The 18,333-nt window shown below is 42.6% G+C and overlaps 1 protein-coding gene across 1 annotated transcript in view; it reads left to right on the top strand.

Annotated features, from left to right (window-relative positions):
- Pard3 (par-3 family cell polarity regulator) overlaps nucleotides 1-18,333 on the top strand; it is a 558,608-nt gene that overhangs the window by 110,665 nt on the left and 429,610 nt on the right.

Here is an 18,333-nt window from a genome sequence, read left to right on the forward strand (position 1 = left end):
CGAGTCTGGCACCTGCCGTGGAGCTAGACACGTTGGTGTGCCTAGGCGTGGCCCATGTGGTTGGATCACCCTGCACATTTTTGTTCAGTGGAAACCCCAGTGCCTTTGTGGGGCCTCTCAACAGGGGTGGGAAGGATGGGGAGACAACTTGTTGGACTCTGAAGACGTCCCCAGGATGTGAGGAGAGGGTCCTGCGTGCCATGCTGGCCAGCTCCTCAGTCTTGGTAGTGCGGTTCTGGGAGATTGGTGAACTCACAGGTCCCGGCTGCCACAGAGAGCTGGCTGTGCACGTGCAGACACTGCAGGCTGCTCCCTCACAGGGACTCGGCAGCTCACATGTGCATCTGTCCTGACAGGGGCTGCAGAACCTAGCCTCAAGTTAAGATGAGGTTCTGGGAGGACGCCTTGTAATCTTACTTTGAGTCTTCTCTGCTGCTCCCAAAATTCAAAGCAGAGGGTTGGGGGCTTAGCTCAGTAGCACAGTGCCTGTCTCACAAGCACATGATCCTGAGTTCAACAACAAAAAAGCTCAAAGCAGAATCCTCGACTCAGGTCTCATTCATGCAAAACACCAAAGCTACTCCTTCAACTACATTGTGCGCTCTTGTGTGCTTAGACTGAAGCTGTCGGTGTGTTCGTTTCTGGGGCCACAGCATGGGCAGCTGCTTGGGACTGCATCTGTGTGGGGCTTGTGCCAAGCTGAGGAATTGCATCTGCAGCCCAGGTGACTGCCAGGAAATGCGCTGGTCACCAGGGTGGTGCTGCCTACGTGGCCTATGCTCCTTCCTGATCTTGAGTTGCTTTATCTTGTCATCAGAGCAAAATAGTTCCTTCTCAAAGAGCTTTTTAGAGTCTTTCCTCCTACAGTCAGAACTTGAAAGGAGAGGCTGCAGTCTCAGAATCCACCTGGCACAGTTTTTGTTTCTCTTTGTATGTTCTGGACTCTTGGCAGTATCTTGGAGCATTGACACAATCCTGAGTCCCTACTTCAGTGTCAGGGAGTAGGGTCCCGGTAACCACAGTGGCTGAACATGGCCAGGCTTGGGGCCCCCCTCAGCCTTAGCCCAGAGCTCAGGGCTGTTGTGCTTGGTGATGTCCAGAGCCCTCCTGTGGGCCTGAGCCCTGGGTTATGTTGGGGACAGGGCCCCGGGGAGGCTCTGTCAGAGCATGGCTGGAGTGTCACTTTGCTGCGCGGGACAAGGCACTATGGGGGTGCAGAGCCGAGTGAGCAGCTGCCTGGGAAGACTGCCCTAACACAGTCCTTCCTTTTCTCTGTGGTTCCAGCCCAGTTTCCTCTCCAGAGTCCCTCACAGCTGCGGAGCAGGGCTCAGATACTGTGCTTGATCTGTAAAAGCTGCGGCGTCCGCGCCTGTTGTTCCCTACCCCACGGAGAGGCTTTAACTTCTACACACATTTTCCTGCTTAAAACAAGAGCAGCCAGCATGTTAGCCTGGGAGGTGCAGCTGCCCGCCTGAGCAGTGGCCCTGCAGACACTGCCAGGGTGCACCCGCTGCAGCATGGCCACTGGCATCACTGCTGCGTGGCTCAGGGCAGCAGCGCAGCCTGGCTAAGTGTTCAGCAGCCCTGACTACAGGAGGCAGCACAGTTACTTCGTGGGGTGAAGGCTGGATTGGACTGTCACATTTTCTGTCTTTTTCTGGTTAACTGGGAAGTTCCTTTCAACCACTTGTTAAGACAGTAAAACATTCTGGTCTAGAGCTTTCCAACTAAAAGCCTTGTTTCTGGTTAAAGTTGAAGATTAAATTATACACAACTGATGAGCATAATTATGTAAGGGGGAAAGAGTTTGGTGGCCTGCTACAGGATGCGTGGAAAATCCCTGTTGCGGTTTGGTTGCATGTTGAGTGATGTGTCCTGAAGTGTGTGAGTGGCCACGTGTTGGACGCTGCTGTGGGTATGGGAGCCGCCTGCTGTGTGTTCAAAACCCAGCCATGTAAAAGTCTCAGTTTTCACTTTTGGGGCTGTTGGAGCCCACCTCATATTCCTGTTTTTTTTTTTTTGGTTTTTTTGAGACAGGGTCTCACTATGTAGTTCAGACTGCCCTGGAACTCACTGTGTAGCCCAGGTTGGTCTCGAACTCACAGTGATCCCCCTGCCTCAGCGTCCTGAGTGCTGGGATTACAGGCGTGTGCCACCACGCCCGGCTCCTGTATGCTTTTGTGTGTCTTTGTAGAGTACTTATGGGACAGATTTTTGCTATTTCATCACTTTCTTTACTGTGCTGTTGGGGGCTGGGAGCACTGATCGGTCACAGGTGACCCGCAAACTCGAACTTCTCACACCTGGCTGCAGAGCAGAAGTGGGGACCGTGCGCCACCCATCAGGAAGAGCAGAGGACAGAGCAAGCTCGCGGCAGTCACGTCGTGTAGAATGCATTCTGCCTGCTCAACACACGGGCCGAGTTAAGTCGTCTTCAAGCAGCCTGACATGTCAGGTACCTCTGTACCATTCTATCCTGCGTTCTGTCCTCGGAAATTGTTCTGTTCTCACAAAAGCTCATTTCTCTGAAAGAAACTAAAAATGACTAACTGAAGTTGGTCCAATGAATTCCTTCAACCCTACCCTGATCGGCTCAGTTGTAATTGTACCTCTGACTTGACCAGCCACAGAAGGGGAACTTTTCTGCTGACATATCATGGACTCTTAGAACAACTGAAGTAGCTCACTTTTTAGGCAAAAGTTCCAAGGTAGGATTACTTCAGAAACTTCAAAGAAAGGAACACATAATTTCCTTTCAAATGCATAATTTGCTTATTTGATGTTTCTGTCTCTGTTAATTCATGATATCTTGAGGCCCTGGTTTTTAATTTAAACCAGCATCAGTCTGCAGATTCAAAATTAATATTTATATAAAATTTATGAGAAATGTATAAATCAGAAAAATTAATCTCTTAGAATAAATGATGATTTTTTTCCCTGAAAGATTTCACAAATTAAGTTCTGTAAGTGTATCTTTCTTTCTTGGGTTCATAATAGATGTGGAACATTGTGCTCTGTTTTTTTTTTTTAAGCAAGGAATGTGTTTAGATGTAATAGAACCTTGATTTGGTTTCTGTAAAAATTTCTAATTGAAAGCCAGTTTAGGAATGGCTACCTTCAGGGATACCTGGTTCTTCTACTGAATTTGAAGAAATTTATGAAAGTTAAGTAATGATGAAAGGAATTGTTACTATTTATACACTGTTTAAGAAGAGTTTTTCCTCAATTTGCACAGAGTGGTACATGCCCAGAGCACCATGGTTTGGGTACTCAGTCTGTCAGTGTGCGTTCCAGATGGAAGCATGCTTGCTCTACAGTCTCTTCCCAGTTTTGGTTCTGTGGCATTGACCTAAGAGAAAAATCTGACATTTAAAAAATTGTGAGATCTGTGTATAATGTGTGGGCTTGTCCTTACTGGGACGGGCTGTCGTGGACCTTTAGAAAAGGTAGTGCTGTAAATGATCAATGTATTGAGTTTTGTTGGAGGGGCCATTCATTTCCACTCATGATGTGATTCCCACTGTTCTTGGATTCTGTCTTCAGAGCTTTTAAGAGTGTTCTTGAAATGCTGCAATGATGCCAGTTTGTCCTCCCCTGATGTTGGAAAGGACTCATGGTTCATCTGCCCAACCAGCGTCGCTTTTCCCTGTGCAGACCTTGGGCAGAGCAGGCATCTCCTGCCCCTGGGCACTAGAATTTCTTTTCATTGTGTCGTGACTGAGCCTGGCTGGGCCCCGTCCTGGCCCAGTGTGGTTAACATGAGCTTTCTGTGTCGGGGCTTGCGTACTGCCGCTGTGAAGTGCCTCAGAGACTTGGATACTTCAGTTGTGTGGTAACTGGAGTGCATTTGTGGCAAAATGGGGGTAAGGGTGCATGACTGGGGGTCCTTTTGCTTTGCATATCCTAAGGCACCCGTGCTGCTTGCCCTGTGTGTGCTTTTCCTGAGGAAAGAGAGCTGCTCCTTGTTAGTGATTTGATTGAGCCAGAGGTTCCCACTTTTCTGTCAAGCCTTTCAGTCAGTTTATTTGTTGCAAGGTGAGCTCTTCTGTCTGTCTGGGGAGATGGGGTTAAGCCAATCATGTGTAAGCAGAGCAGAAACAAATTCAATTTTGAAATTAATATCATGCTTAATCCCAATTTGGACTTACTGTTTTATTCAGCAAACTGCCTCATTGTTTTCTTCAATTATCTCTTTAATAAGAAACGGCATACATTCCAAATTAAGATATGTCTATGTTCATATTGATTTTAACTCTTTTATGTATCAGATCTGTGAAAGGTTTTGTTTGCAAAATTCATTCTCCTGGTTCACACGGGGAGCATAGGAGGCGGAGAGAGGATTTGTACGTCATGAAAACTTCTTGCTCTCCTAGGGCAGAAATTGGGATCTCCTGGGAGGAGAAACATAAAAAAAAGAGTGGGATTTGCCCTCACAGATGCACAACTTCAGCCACTTTGGCTCTCGTGGAGTGAGTCTGACTTTGGTTGTTAGGGAGGCAGGTGAAGTTTTCTGGAATAAATTGGAGTAATTTGGGAGCAGGGAGCCAAGGTGACCAAAGAGAGACAAGATCATAACACTCGCCGTGGCGGGTGAAGCAGGGACGGGTAGCACAGTGGCTACCTGAGCAGTGTCTGTATTTTCTACTCCTTTTAATTCCACAAGAAGGGGCCTGCAGAGGTGGTGGACTGGCGGCAGAGTGTGTTCTTTATCCGCTGTATGTGCTGCCACACAGGTTGTGACTCATAGTGGGTGTAACTGTTTGCTGGACAGATGCATGACGGGTGGGCTTGGTTCCATCCTGCTGTCCTATGGAAACAGAGCCAGCGACAGAAAGAGCTCGCTCAGGACAGAACCCTCAACGACTTTGGAGGCGGTCTGTGGGGGGCCTGGAGTCCCAGCAGAGAGAGGGTAGTGTGAGGGTGGAGAGGACATTCAGAGCTTTTTAATGGGCCCCTGAACTATTTGATTTTCCAAAGCTGTTTATGGTCAGAGGCTCCATTACTGAGCATTGACTGTTTCTCCAACAATGAGTGAGCCACAGGGGAGAGATCCGCAATGTGTGATGTGAGATGCCCACCCATACGTGGGTATTCTCGGTCTCTTGGTGGTGGTAAAATAAAACTTTTAAAAATAAAAGTTGGCAAATCAATTATAAATCTGCACCTGCAATTCAGCACACTTAGGCCGTGTATTCTTCCAGTAAATATTCAAGTGCCAATACACATTGTGAGTGCCAAGTTGGTCTTTGAAATTGGAGAGGAGAGCAGAACCTTCTGGGAGCAGGTGGAGTGGACCTGTACCCTAACAAATTCACAGGGCTGCTGTATTGGGGACCGGAACATTCATGGTGGGGCTGTAGGGATGATGGCATGCACCTGGGGGATAGCGAGGGCACCTCCGGGAAGCAGCAGGTGAAACCAGAAAGGAGGCTGGGGCTGGCCTTCAGTGTGACCTCGGCACTGAGGTGTGAACCAGTCTGAGGAAGGGGTGTGCAAGCCTGAGAGAGAGAGGGGTGTGTGTGACTCCAGGCAGAGATGTGGAGTCCGTGGTATTAGATGCATAGTGTCTGATAGTTTAGAGCTCCAGTTGAAAACAGTCCATCTAGGACATCACAGCCACGGAGCCTTTGAAAGCGACTCATCTATTTGCTGATTTAAGCATACATTCGCTTCATTTGTCACTTTGTCATTTCTGCCACAGCCGTGACTGATTTTGTCACTCTTAGGGAAGTGTTTTCTCCCGGTGGCGTCACTGGTACAGGATATCACCTAGAGCTGAGAAAAGCTATTTTAAAGGTGGTGGCAAAGCAATATATTTCAGATTTTGCAGAAGTCGCTGAATTTCAAACAAAAGTAGGAAGAATTTGTACCAAGCTTGGGCATTGTGTTTTCTAGTGTTGCGAAGACTTACGGTTTTATTCTGAGATTTTAGAGGTTATTGTTAGTTGAACATCATTGAACACTGAAACACATACAATTTTGTGTTAAATTCTTAATTGAGAAATATTAGGAAATGTGAATTTTGGTGGAAGCAGAGAAGATTTGTGCTTTTTATCTCTTTAGCTCAGAGGTTATGATTTAAAAAGTTAGAGTTCTGAGGGTTCTTTTTTGGTGGTTATCTAATTTCTACACCAGAGAATATAGTCAGGCATCAATACTTACAGATAGGCTATGGCTAATACTTTAAAATGTTTCTTTTTTAAAATCTTAAATTGCATTTCTTAAATCTTAAATTCACTCTCTTGCAGTTTTCCTAAAAAACTGTCTTTACTAAACAAAGAAATTAAAAAGTTCTCAAAGATAATAATTGAATAATTATCATTTTGATCTTTCTAGTCTCTGAGGCCCTGGAGGTTGGTAGTGGATTCTCTCTTTTGTGAGTTAATTTACAGGGCTAAGCCTGTGAAAGCTGTCTCCTCCTTTGGTCTTGAGATACACTGAAATAACCTTTAAAAAAACCAGTTTTTATTTAGGAAGTCAAGCAAAAATATCAGCCAGTGTTTAAAAAGTGCGGTGAATATATGTTAGACATTTGGATTATGGCTTCAAGAAACAGTATGGGTGTAATTAGGTAACCTGTTAATAAACTCGGCTTATCACTGCTTCTCAGTGTATTACTCTTGAATAGGGTAGTTTCTATTTTTTATCTTGCCCTGATTTTTAAAATCAGTCCCCCCCATATATATCTTTTTATTCCTTTCTCTCTCCAGCTTCTTACTGCTCATTGTTGAGAATTTCTTGATACCCCCAAATTTCAGGGCCCAGAGCCTCAGCTCCTGTAAAGCCCTTCTTCAGAGCCAGCTCTGAAATGATTTCCCAGAGGCTTCCAGCCCTTCTCTTGAGAGACTGAACCCTTCTGCCCTGGGTAGTGGAACAAAAGGAGAGAGGTCCCTGACCCATACACTGAGATGACTGAAGCGTTGATTGACTTCACATATCATGGTCCTTCTTTCCAAAAAAAGGAGACATTTTAAAATCTGTGAAACACTCCTTTTTCCCTTTCCCCGAACTTAGCTCTTTGCCTTGGACAGCCACAGCTGGCATATAAACACCCATTCGTGTGAGTTCTAGCTTGTTCATGTTTCTAAACTTCCCTTAGGTTCAGCCTAACAGTATGGTTATTGCCATACTCTTTGTAAGTCAGTTCTTAAAAGGACCTAGTAAGAAGTAGGATTTGGCTTTATAAATCCATAGCTTGAAATGCTCTTTAAAAAAAAGCAAACTTAAATTAATAATTAACAAAACTTTCAGAATGAGATGCAAAATGGTTTTTGCACATTGACCCCAAATGATTTTCTCAGTAATTTCTGATGCTGGAAAGCTTACGACCTCCAGAGCATACTGGACAGAAAGTTATTTTCAGACCCTTTTTTATTCACCAGGAAATGAATTAGTTTCCCCTTTTCCTGCAGTGCCATATTGTCTGAATTTTTCTTCTGTTCTTACAATAGGCAGAAAGAATAAGAAGGCCACACATTTGCTAACCCTCCTGGTGCTCTGTGGTGCTATACTGTGGGGCGGAATAATTATGATTAATTGCAAGCTGAACCATGTGCATTTCAGAGAGTGGATGATAATTCAATAAAATGTAATGATTTTAACATTGTGCTACTAGTATGTATTTATGATACATAGCTCTGTTGTTTCTACAAGATATACTTTGTAATTGTGCAGATGTTATTGAGCTCAAATTTCAAGACAGAGAAATGTTTGGGGCTGCTTTCTAATAAGAATAAGAAGTGTGCCTTTCACAGCTTACACCTAGGAAAGGTGAAACAGAGCTGGGTCAGAAGGAAAGCAGGTGGTCGATAAACCTGTGTGCCCACAAGTTAAACGGGAGGGCAAGAGTTTGCTTCCTAGATTTATTATTTATTACAGTTTCATGTGTTTTTATAAAAGTGCAAAACTATGTTTATGTTAATGCGTTTAGGTTTTTTTTTTTGCACATTCATGCTGTTAAAATAGCTTGCGTTAATATAGTGCATTAAAATAAATGGAACGATTGTAGTCTGGTTTGAAGCTTGCCTTTAAATTCAGGGGAAAAGTTGTTTGTTGGATTTTAAGTAAAGTTCTTTATTAATATTTACTGTCAGTAGCTTTAGTTGATTTATAGTCATGTGTGTAGGTATAGGTTTTGGTATAGTGGCCTAGAGAGTTAACGTCCATTAACTTTAAAAAGCGGTTAAGTTTAATTATTTACTTGGATGGCTTTTCAAGTTCTTATCATCTCTCCTTCAGCTGTTTACCAGCCCACAGTTGCTCGGTCCTTTCATACACAAGTCACTTAAAGTCTCATACTGTCCTTGTTCCCAGAATGGTACTGTCCGCTTCCTGCATTGGTGCAGTGACGAGGAATAAGAGTTTCTGTCTGTTGTGTTCAGCACTGCATCCAGCATGGAGAGGGCTTCTCCACCTGTGTCCTAAAACTTCACCCTGGCCCTTTGGGGTAGGAATCGGTTCCCAGAGCTGATGTGGTCCCCTGAAGCTGCAGGGAGCTCCTCAGGAGAAACGAGAACTTGACGCCCAGCGTAGTCTTCCAGTCACTGCATGCTGATCAGCTGGAAAAAAGCCGGTCAAGAGCCAGAAACTAAAACTTAGAAACTTTATTATGTTAGGTTTGATTATTTTTAAATTATGGTAACCCCTTCCTATGGAATAATGACTTTTAACTGATTGGGGAAAATGTATATATTTTAAGGATTTGGGGATATACTTGGAAAATGATTTACTTGTTAAAATTGTTTTTAATTTGTGTATATCTTGTGAAAATTATATATACTTGTAAGCACAGCTTTAGAACACTCAGGCATTACCCAGGTAGGTACACACGTGTCCCCCTTGTAGCTGCCTTCCTGGGTGGCTCCGGTGCTGTGTTCATAGATGCATTCTGTGTCTGAACTACTTTAATCTGAATGCACCTGGTTTATTTTTCCATCGCCACATCACATGGGTTAAAATAAATTCACGAGCCTTTAGCTTTTTAACGGACGGTTTCATTCTGAAAAGCCATGTATGGGAGGGACTTCAGAAGTGATGGGATGGTGTGGCTGGTCCAAGATCCGGATTTTTTGTGAGACTTTTCTGTGACTTTATTCTAATTTGCCATATCAGAAGGAAAGAATTCTAAGTATGGCTGCTGAGTGACTTTTCAGGCCACGATTACAATTAAACTGGGAAAGGCTCAGGAAGCCTGGAGAGGACCCAGCTACTCCTCACTCGGCGGATGGAGAGCTGTGTTCCTCTGGGTGCTGTGGTTTTCATCTCTGCCTTTGGGTTTTGTTCAGGTAACACCTGGGTAGGTAATGCCTCTGTTACTTTATACAGTATAATGCCTTCCTTATACAGTGTTTTACATTTCAAGGAAAATCTCACCTTTTGGTTGATGTCCTTTTCATTTTCAGGTTTATGAGTATACTTGTTGGAGTTTTTTTTTTCTTCTCATTTTTAAGAAAATGGGTCTCATTTGTGCAGATTTGTGTGTGCACATAGCACACTTTGATCATTTCCAGCCTTGTGCCCTGCCCTCCACCTGGCTTCTTATTTGGGGGGGCATTTTAATCAGTATATTTTTCTCATACCCATCCCCTCCGTTATGCTGCGGTGTGTACCAGCACATTAATTTAGGTGCATGGCAAGGTTATGTAATGTCCTACTACAAGTACAAAGTTGTAACAGAAAACACTTTTTCATGTATAATTATGTCTCATATGTAAGTAGTGAACATATCTTAGCTTCAAAAAAGTATAATTAATTTTAACAGCTGCTATAGGTTATGTTGCACAAGCACCAAAGCACTCGTGGAGGTAAGAGTAAGTTCACCCTTGCTCTGCCTAATTATAGTGCATGATTTTCTTTCTATTTTGTTGACTGATTTTTAGGAAGCATCATGAAAATGCACTGATTTTGCTATTCTAATTTGTTCAGAGACTAGAGTATTTTCACCAACAAAGTCCTTTTTAAAAATTATTACAGCTGGGGATTTAGCTCAGTGTCGTTGCTGCCAGCCTCGTAAGCACAAGGTCCAGAGTTAATTCCTGTACAAAAAAAAAAAGATTTGCACAAGTTATTATTACACACATACAGTATTGAGCCGCTTCACTTTTCTCAGGACCAGTAAAGATTGTGGACTGAAATAAAACAGTGCCGCCAGCTACATTATCACAAAGTTATCATAGCTCCTAACCTGTCTGACATATTGTAGGAGTGCTACAAATATTCTTCAGTGAATGAGTATAGTTTATGTAAGATCGCACTAGTCCCTGAGAATATTCTCTATTTTCTTTACACCAAAGTGCTTTTTTCCCTTCTTTGATCATGAACACTAGTCCACACGCAGCTCTTCTTGGTCTGTTTTATCACCCTCCTTGCTGTCCTCTCAGGCTATATATAGTTCTATTAATACTTCTGTACAGTGATTCAGTTCTTTGAATAGTGTTCTGTTTCCATAATGCCGGGCCAATTTTTGGTGAGTGCTGTTCTTTTTTATTTTTATTTTTTAGAGTAGCAGCATAATACAGCGACAACTTCTGTTTGTATGTCATCAGAGTGTTTATTAGGGTAAGGGAACAATGCCGATAGTCATAACTGTGGCTTTCTAAGAGCAGCCAATGACTTTTATATTTCCTGGGTGGTTTGCGCGGTACCTGGCTTGTTTATTGGGACTAAGGATAGTTTAATGACTTTCATTTTTCTGGTCACATGCCCTTGCTGAAATTTAACACTCTTTCCAGTTCTTGCCAGTGGAGTGTATGTTGAAAGTATAAGGATATACTCCCAGAGTCTGGAAAACATGTTGGTGAATGTATCATAAATAATCAGAACTTCAGTGTGGGATACTTTGGTATAAAATTGTGCACTTTCAAACAATGAACTGGCAGCTTCTACATTTATAGGAGTCTACAAGTTTGGTATATTTCTGCTATGTAAAACTTCACTATTCCTACTAAGAACAGTACTTCTGCAGAAGGCTGGACAGTGTTTCCAAAGGTAATTTAAGATCAAGTGAATTTTTTCTACTTGTAGTCATTGCCTAGCACTTTAAAACTCTGATAATTCTCACCCTGTTGAAAACTATCAAGAGAGGGAAAATAAGTGTGGAAGGCCTTAATCTTTTCTCACCCTCTTTAACCAACTGGCTTAGTACCCCAGGAATCTGGTGGAATAAGAGCAGATTTCGGTGCTCACAGAGTCCCCCTGAGGTTCAGATAGGTGTTGTTGGCCTTGTGTTGTATGAATTTTTGTTTTTGAATGTGCTTTGTATGAGTAGACTATGCTGTGCTCGCAGGTTTTTGAGGTCCTCCGACTCTCCTAAAACAGTATTAGATGGATGGAGCGTACCTTTTGAACTGGCTAATTTTAGCCTGCTTTTAGTGGAAGCATCTTGTTTTAATGTGTGAATATTAATTAATGTTAGAATGTTACAATTAATTGGCCAAAAATAACTGTAGAGTAGAAAATGTACTTGGGGTTCTAAATTTAGACCAGAATAGTTAGTTTTAGAAATGTTTACTCTGTCACTTAGAGGACATGCTGCCTTGCATACAAAATTAGTTGTCCTCTGTGTAATTTGAATATTCACGTGGTGTCTCTGAATTCTAGAGTGCCGCAGATTTTTGATGTCTAGGGCCTTGGGATGCAGCTATTAGTAGAAATTGTTTGGTCAGATCAGGTGGTACCAACAGCACCCAGCCTGTGATCCCTGTGAGCTTTGCTCTATGCACAAGAACAGAGAAGTAGGCTTTTCTGGGAGCGAGGTTCAGGAGGAGGAGTTTTTGTTTTTCTGTTTTTAATGATAGAGAATGATTTCTGTCTTCCATAGTTTTCATATTATCTCGTGTACTATAAACTTGTCCCAGACTAAGGGTGGAGGTGGTGGTTGGCAAAAGCTGGAGAGGAAGGACAGAGAAATGACTGTGGGAAGCTGTCTGTATTTCTACCATGTGTTATTAGCGTGGGATGAAGAGAGTCTTGATGCCTCCTGCTCTGATTCCTGTAGCAGAGGCTCTGCAACCCTCAGCCAGGGTGTGCGGGAGCCAGTGAGGGTATGCACTCCTAAGAAAACACCAGGCTTGCTCGGGTCCAGCTGCGTGATTTGTAGGGCACTGTTTTCAAAACTTCCTAAGAAAATCCAGACGTTGACCACAGAGCTTGAAAAAGCACCAAGGGTTGGCTCTGGGCTCGTTGGCTGGTATGCTGCTCCCTGCAACCTGTGTGCTTACTCTCATGTAAATGAAAGAAAACTGCCTACACAGTTCTCTCAAAGTTGTACTTCATCATTCTGGTGCTAGGGAGTGGGGTGCAGTGGGAGTTGACTTGGGCCTAACCTTTCTAGGTCTGTGAATCCGAATTCTCTGTGCGGCTCCTCCTTCAGAGTGCACAGTGAGCTCGGAGGAGCATGTCCAGTTCACACGCAGAAAGGTCTGCTGGTTGCCGAAAGACAGAGTTGCCCTTTCCCCTTTCCAACATACTTGAAACAAGAAAAAGGATTACAAAAGCAGCTATCAACAAGGGTCCCTGTCATTTGGGTCATGTAATTATTAGAACTTGTGTAAAACACACAACATTCCTTTCTGTGATCCATTCATTTCCCAATCATATCATTTTCTGCCCCACTGCTCACTATCCCAAGAAGTTACTTAATTATTCCCTGTTGTTGGCGCACAGCCCATCGCTTCAGCCTCATCTTGGGAATGCTGTCATTTTTCTCTGATATGACCACAGAATGTTGGTGTTCCTAGCCCATTTGTGTGTTCCCGGGAGTGCTGTTTGCAAATACAGATTGTGTGTGTTGTGCATTCATCTGCAAAATGATGGAATGTTTAATGGTTCTCATGTAATGGTTTTGAACATGGGATTGGGTAAAGCTCTGTCTGTTTTGAAATCTTTAAAATGAAGAGACTGGGTACAACCTTCGCAGGAACTCAGACTGGCCTCTGAAGATGAGGGCTGAAACACATTCCTAAACTTTGCTTCTCACTACAAAAACAATGCATCTATCTTCAATCTGGGCAAATCCTCACATGTCCCAGCTGCATTAGGGTGTCCCTTAACTTTTATAAAAATGTAGCTTCTATATAGTCTAATAGCCATGAAAATGCAACCAGCCGTAGAAAGTCCTGGAAGACTGTGCTCCATAGCATGCTAACTTCATGGGAGAATTGGGTCAGGCGTGGTCTTTCCACTTGCCTGCAGCTCACACACACACACACACACACACACACACACACACACACACACACACACACACACACCCCACCCCCAGGTAGACTTCTGTGATTTCTTTCTTCTGTGAAACCCGAGGACAAGACATTACTAGCATTTGTTGATGCAGTCTGATGACTCGGATGACTCTCACTCAGAGGACTGCTTCATTTGGAAGATGCCCTTTGCTTTTGAGCCCGTTTTTGTGGAATGAGAGAAAGAGAATCTTAAGTTCACACGTTTAGGGGGAAAGTCCAGATGGTGTTTTGAACTTCTTGTTCCTGAAAGCACCTAGGACCACTGTTGCCTTCGACTGGATCCTTGCTCCCAGGATTCCCTCTTAGGAGGCCTGCCCTGACCTTAGGTGGTTTTCTGTGTGGCATCCTTTCAGTTGGGTTAGCTTGTGGTCTCAGGATCCTTTGTCTTGGACTGACACCAGGAGGAACACAGATGAGTTAGTCAGGTGGTCTGGAGACAGAGTCCCAGGTTCCCCAAAGAGAGCACTGCTGGCTTACACAGGTCTGGGCTACTCGGGAAGGTGACTCCAAGAGAAAGAGGAGTGGCAGCCTCGGGGTGGAGTGTGCCCCATGCTTTCTGGAACAGTCTTCCCACATTCTGCAGGGTGGGGAGTTTAGCATGAAGTCAAACCTGTGTTTGAGATTCTTCTGTGTAGTTGGATGTAGCAATAATTCTTTTTTTTTTCTTTTTTTTTTGCAGTGCCAGGGATTGAACTTAGGACCTTACGCTTGCAAGGCAGGTGCGGTGAAACTGAGCTAAATCCCTGGGCAACAATAATTCTTTTTGTTCAGTATTCTATTGTATGATTATGCTAAATTTAAAATATCCCTTCTAGTGCTGATAGACATCTATTGCTTTGCATTTGGGGTTGTCTCCTGTCAGTGAAACAATAATGTATAAACACCCAGCTTGGATCATTTTTACACCACCCTACTATACAACAAAATTATCTTCATTAATAATAATGATAGGAAACCTGTAGCAGTGATCACCAGAAAAAGAAATTCAGTGAATGTTTTCCTTTAATGAGCCGCCAATATTTAATCATGTCAGTCAAAAAATAAATATTACAGTACAAAGAGCAGAAAACAGATTAATAGTTTTTCATTACATTTAATTTGATTTTTTTGGTTTTGAACAGTGAAAGATGTACCTGTATATTGTTCTGTCACAATAATAAATAACATTTTGGTTTCTGTTTTAGCACCTTCTCCAGTTTGTTGGGGATTTTGTGATAATTTATCCATGCCTAATATTTAGGTTTAATGGACAGTGTAGCCAAGTTTGTCTTTTGTTTATAGTTTACCAAAAACACTCCTTTTCCATAGTTTTAATTTAGAAAAACTTTTTTATGTAAAAGAACAATGTCTATACAAGTAAGTATGTAGGAATAAATAAAAATCCAGTGGTCCTACATTTGAGTAGGACATGTTAATGAATCCATGCATTTTTTTTGTTTTGTTTTGTGGGGATGGAGGTTCTGGGACTTGAACTTACTGCGCTGAGCTACCTCCTCAGCCCTTTTTAAAAGTTCCTTTTTAACAAACTGTGCTGCTATAAACATGGGTGTGCATATATCACTGTGGTATGATTCTTTTAATTCTTTTGGAAAGATACCCAGCAGAGGGATGTAATAGCTAAAACTTGGAAACAGCTCATTTGCCCATCAGTTGGAGACTGGATAAAGAAGATATGATTTTTCTATAAAATGAAATACTACTCAGCCATAAAAATGAGAAATTATAGTTATTCATAGGAAAATGGATACATATTGAGGATATACTCCTAAGTGAAATAAATAAGTCACACGTGTAAATACTGAATAGTTTCTCTGGTGTGGAAAACTATAATCGTACATAAGATCCTAATGGTATAATTGACAATGTGAAATAGGAAGAAAGGGGCTAAAGGTGTAGGGTAAGTGGGGGAAGGGTAGGGGGAAGGAAATAAGGGAAAAGAAAAAATATGAGAAAATGAAAAAATAGAAATAAAGTATCTGTAAATAAGGAAGGGAGGAGGGGGTGAAGGGAGGGCAGGGATAAGGGGAAAAAATGAGAACCAAGACCTGTCATGTAGAGGTACAAGATCCCAATGATGAATGTAACTTACTGTATACCTAAAATGTACCAATAAACTCAGAAAGTTCCTTTTTTGAGACAAAGTCTCACTAACTTGCCTAGGTTAGCCTTGAACTTGTGATCCTCCAGCCATAACTTGAGAGAGTGCTGGGATTACACCTGTATACCGGTATGCCTGGCTTGTTTTATCTCTTAAAAAAAAAAAAAAGGAGGAAAACAAAGAAAGGAAGGTGGAAGGAAGAAAAAGAAATCTATTTACTAAAAGTTCTAGAATTAAAGCCAGGCATGGTGGTAGCACTGTGGGAGGTAGAGGCAGGAAGACTGCAAACCCATGCTGGGTAACTTGGTGAAACTGTGTCTCAAAATAAAAACACAGCAACAAAAGCATTGGGCTGTATCTCAGTTCAAAGGCCCTGAGTTCATTCCCTAGTACTGGGGGTGGGGTGGGGGCAGGGAGTAGTTAGGAAAATAGGAAAAGCCTTCAAGATAATTTTGTTAGTAATTTTTCAAAATCCTATTTCACAATACATTCCAAGAGTTGCACAGTGTCTTTGTCTCTTTGCAATTCATTCCAGTGAGTTTCAAATGCTGTCCCTGTTGTTGGAAAATTGTAAGTATTAACAGAAATTCCAAGGGCCCACGTAGACTGGCAGAATGGACATCAGTTGCACTTTCTCTGCTCTGTAGGCTCCCTGTCATCACTTTCAAACTCAGATTCACTGTAAAGCCGCAGGAATGGGTAGAGCCACAGGGTGAAGCATCAGACTGTGCCCAGGGCAAGCTTGGCCAACCCAGAACCGCCAGGAGCTTTCTCAGAATCCGTCTGTGTTGCTGGTCTTGGTCAGCCGTGGTGGACAGAGCGACTCTGTAATTGGAATGTTGAGAATTAACTTCCGAGTGAAGAGGACTGTTCACCAAGCGTAAGCATAGGAAATATGCTAATTTGTATTTTAAATTTAGTTGAAATTAATTACAGTAGCCACAATATATTGTAATGTTTTTAGACTTCCGAGCATTCTCTTTGAGGAGTCATCATTTGACATTGCCTCATATTGCTAGTATGTGGTAACAGTAAAAGCTGACCAAATTGCAGTCTTTTAAAATTCTTTAAAAATCCTCTTCAGTCTGTCCCTTTTGCTCCTGTCTGGGTCAGCTCCACCCACGCCCCAGTGTTTGATTTAGTCTCCCGCTGCACATCTATCTGTTGCATATTTTTGTACAAATCTCTGGTGCACATACAGACATTTGTTTTGTCCTAGCCTGCCCAACATGGATATTACTGACTGTTTTTCATTTCAGATATCCTGCATATTTTCTAAGGTCATCGTCATATTCCTGCTTTCCAGTCTCTGTCCGGGTTTACTGCTCCCTGCCTGGCCCACTGGCTGGGATCTCAGTGCAGTTTGGATGCTGTGACAGGAGATGTGTGGCTTTGTGTGGTTTGTGAACCCAGGGGAAAGTGTTGTCTTTCTGCCAGGGGTGATCAGCTTTGCTGGTGGACACAGTGTATCAGATTCAAGGAGTTTCAGGAAAGGCAGCAGTTGGTGGTAGATCTGTCGTCCTTCTCTCTCTCCCTCCTCCTTCCTTTGCTCTCCTTCCCTCCTTCCTCCCTCCCCTCTCCCACCCCCTTTGCCCCCCCCCATCTTTCCTTCTTTCGTTTGTAGTACACAGTGATTACATTCCTTGTGGGGGAATCGTTGCATGTATGTAATACATCTTCAGGGCTTATTTTTTAAAGAAAAAGTTAATCATGCTATGATAAAGCTAAAACATACGTCTTAAAGTGTTTTTGTAAACCTGCTGTAATAGAAAGAAGGAACTTTGAAGTCTTGTAATCCTCAGTTGAATTTTGGCCTCACTGCCTGTGGTCTTTTCTGGACTGGTAAATTAGAAAAATAATACCATGCAGTGTTATTAAGATTATTACAGTGAAATGAGAGGATGTGATAGAATGCCTCGTTAGGCCTGGTAGGACACGTGCACCTATGTAGTCAGTAGAACTTGTAGTCTCAGGTACCTGGAAGACTCTAGGTGTTCGAGACCAGCTTGGACTACGTGACAAAACCCTGTTTCAAAAAAACTATAGAAAGGAATAATGCAACATACTCTATACCCTTGTGTATTGGTAAAAAATGAATTAAATAAAAATGTTAAAGGCTAAATATACATATCTTTTTGTATTATTAATATTTCCAAGAAAGTTGGCCAGGCACGGTGGCACACAAGTGTAATTCCAGCACTTCAGAAGCTGAGGCCAGAGAATCACCACGAGTTTGAGGCCAGCCTGAGTTACATAGTCAGACCCTGTCTCAAAACACAAAACAAAAATATTTAAGAAAGTGCTCTGTGAAAACTTACAATGTTACACAAATTGAATGTTGTGTTTATTTTTAACTCTTAATATCAGAATATATTATTGTAGGGTGGACAGTTCATGATAAAGCTAAAACTTCGATTGTGTACTGAAATCTAGTGCCAATTTTGTGTTCCATTGTTACATTTAAATCCCACTTTCCCTGTATGTGTACTATCTCTTCTTTCTAATAATATCTTTGTGATCTTCCTTTCAGTAATTACCTACTAAGTTGCACGTTTGTCACGCAGGAATTTGAGAGATCTTTTGTGCCTTTTGAACCCACTAAACCCCTTTCTGTTCTTAGCTAAGGCTTTTTCTCAAGTTTGTAGAAACAGGCATCGTGAGTGATAACTGTTCCTTGTGAGTCCATTCTCAAGTTGGAAGGGTGTCTTTGAAGTTTCAGGAACAGTGGTTTCTGAGTTACTGTGCCGTGGCTCAGCAGGCTCTTCTGGAGAAGGGTGTGGTACCTACAAGAAAGTCATCGAAAAGATGTTTGTTTTCTTTTTAGAAAATTCACTAGTCACTTAATAGTAAGTGATGCCCAGTGACAAAAAGTAGTCGCCTGTGTTTTCATGAGCAGATACTTAGGATTTAGTTGCTTGCCAGAAGGAGAGTTGGCCGCTGTGTGGCTGGAAGTGGAGATGCTGCCTGGAGAACGCGCTGGTGGGGGACTCCGAGGAG

The sequence above is a fragment of the Fukomys damarensis genome, unplaced genomic scaffold, assembly GCF_012274545.1.
Source record: "Fukomys damarensis isolate Sample0158 unplaced genomic scaffold, DMR_v1.0_HiC HiC_scaffold_19, whole genome shotgun sequence".
Lineage (NCBI taxonomy): Eukaryota > Metazoa > Chordata > Mammalia > Rodentia > Bathyergidae > Fukomys > Fukomys damarensis.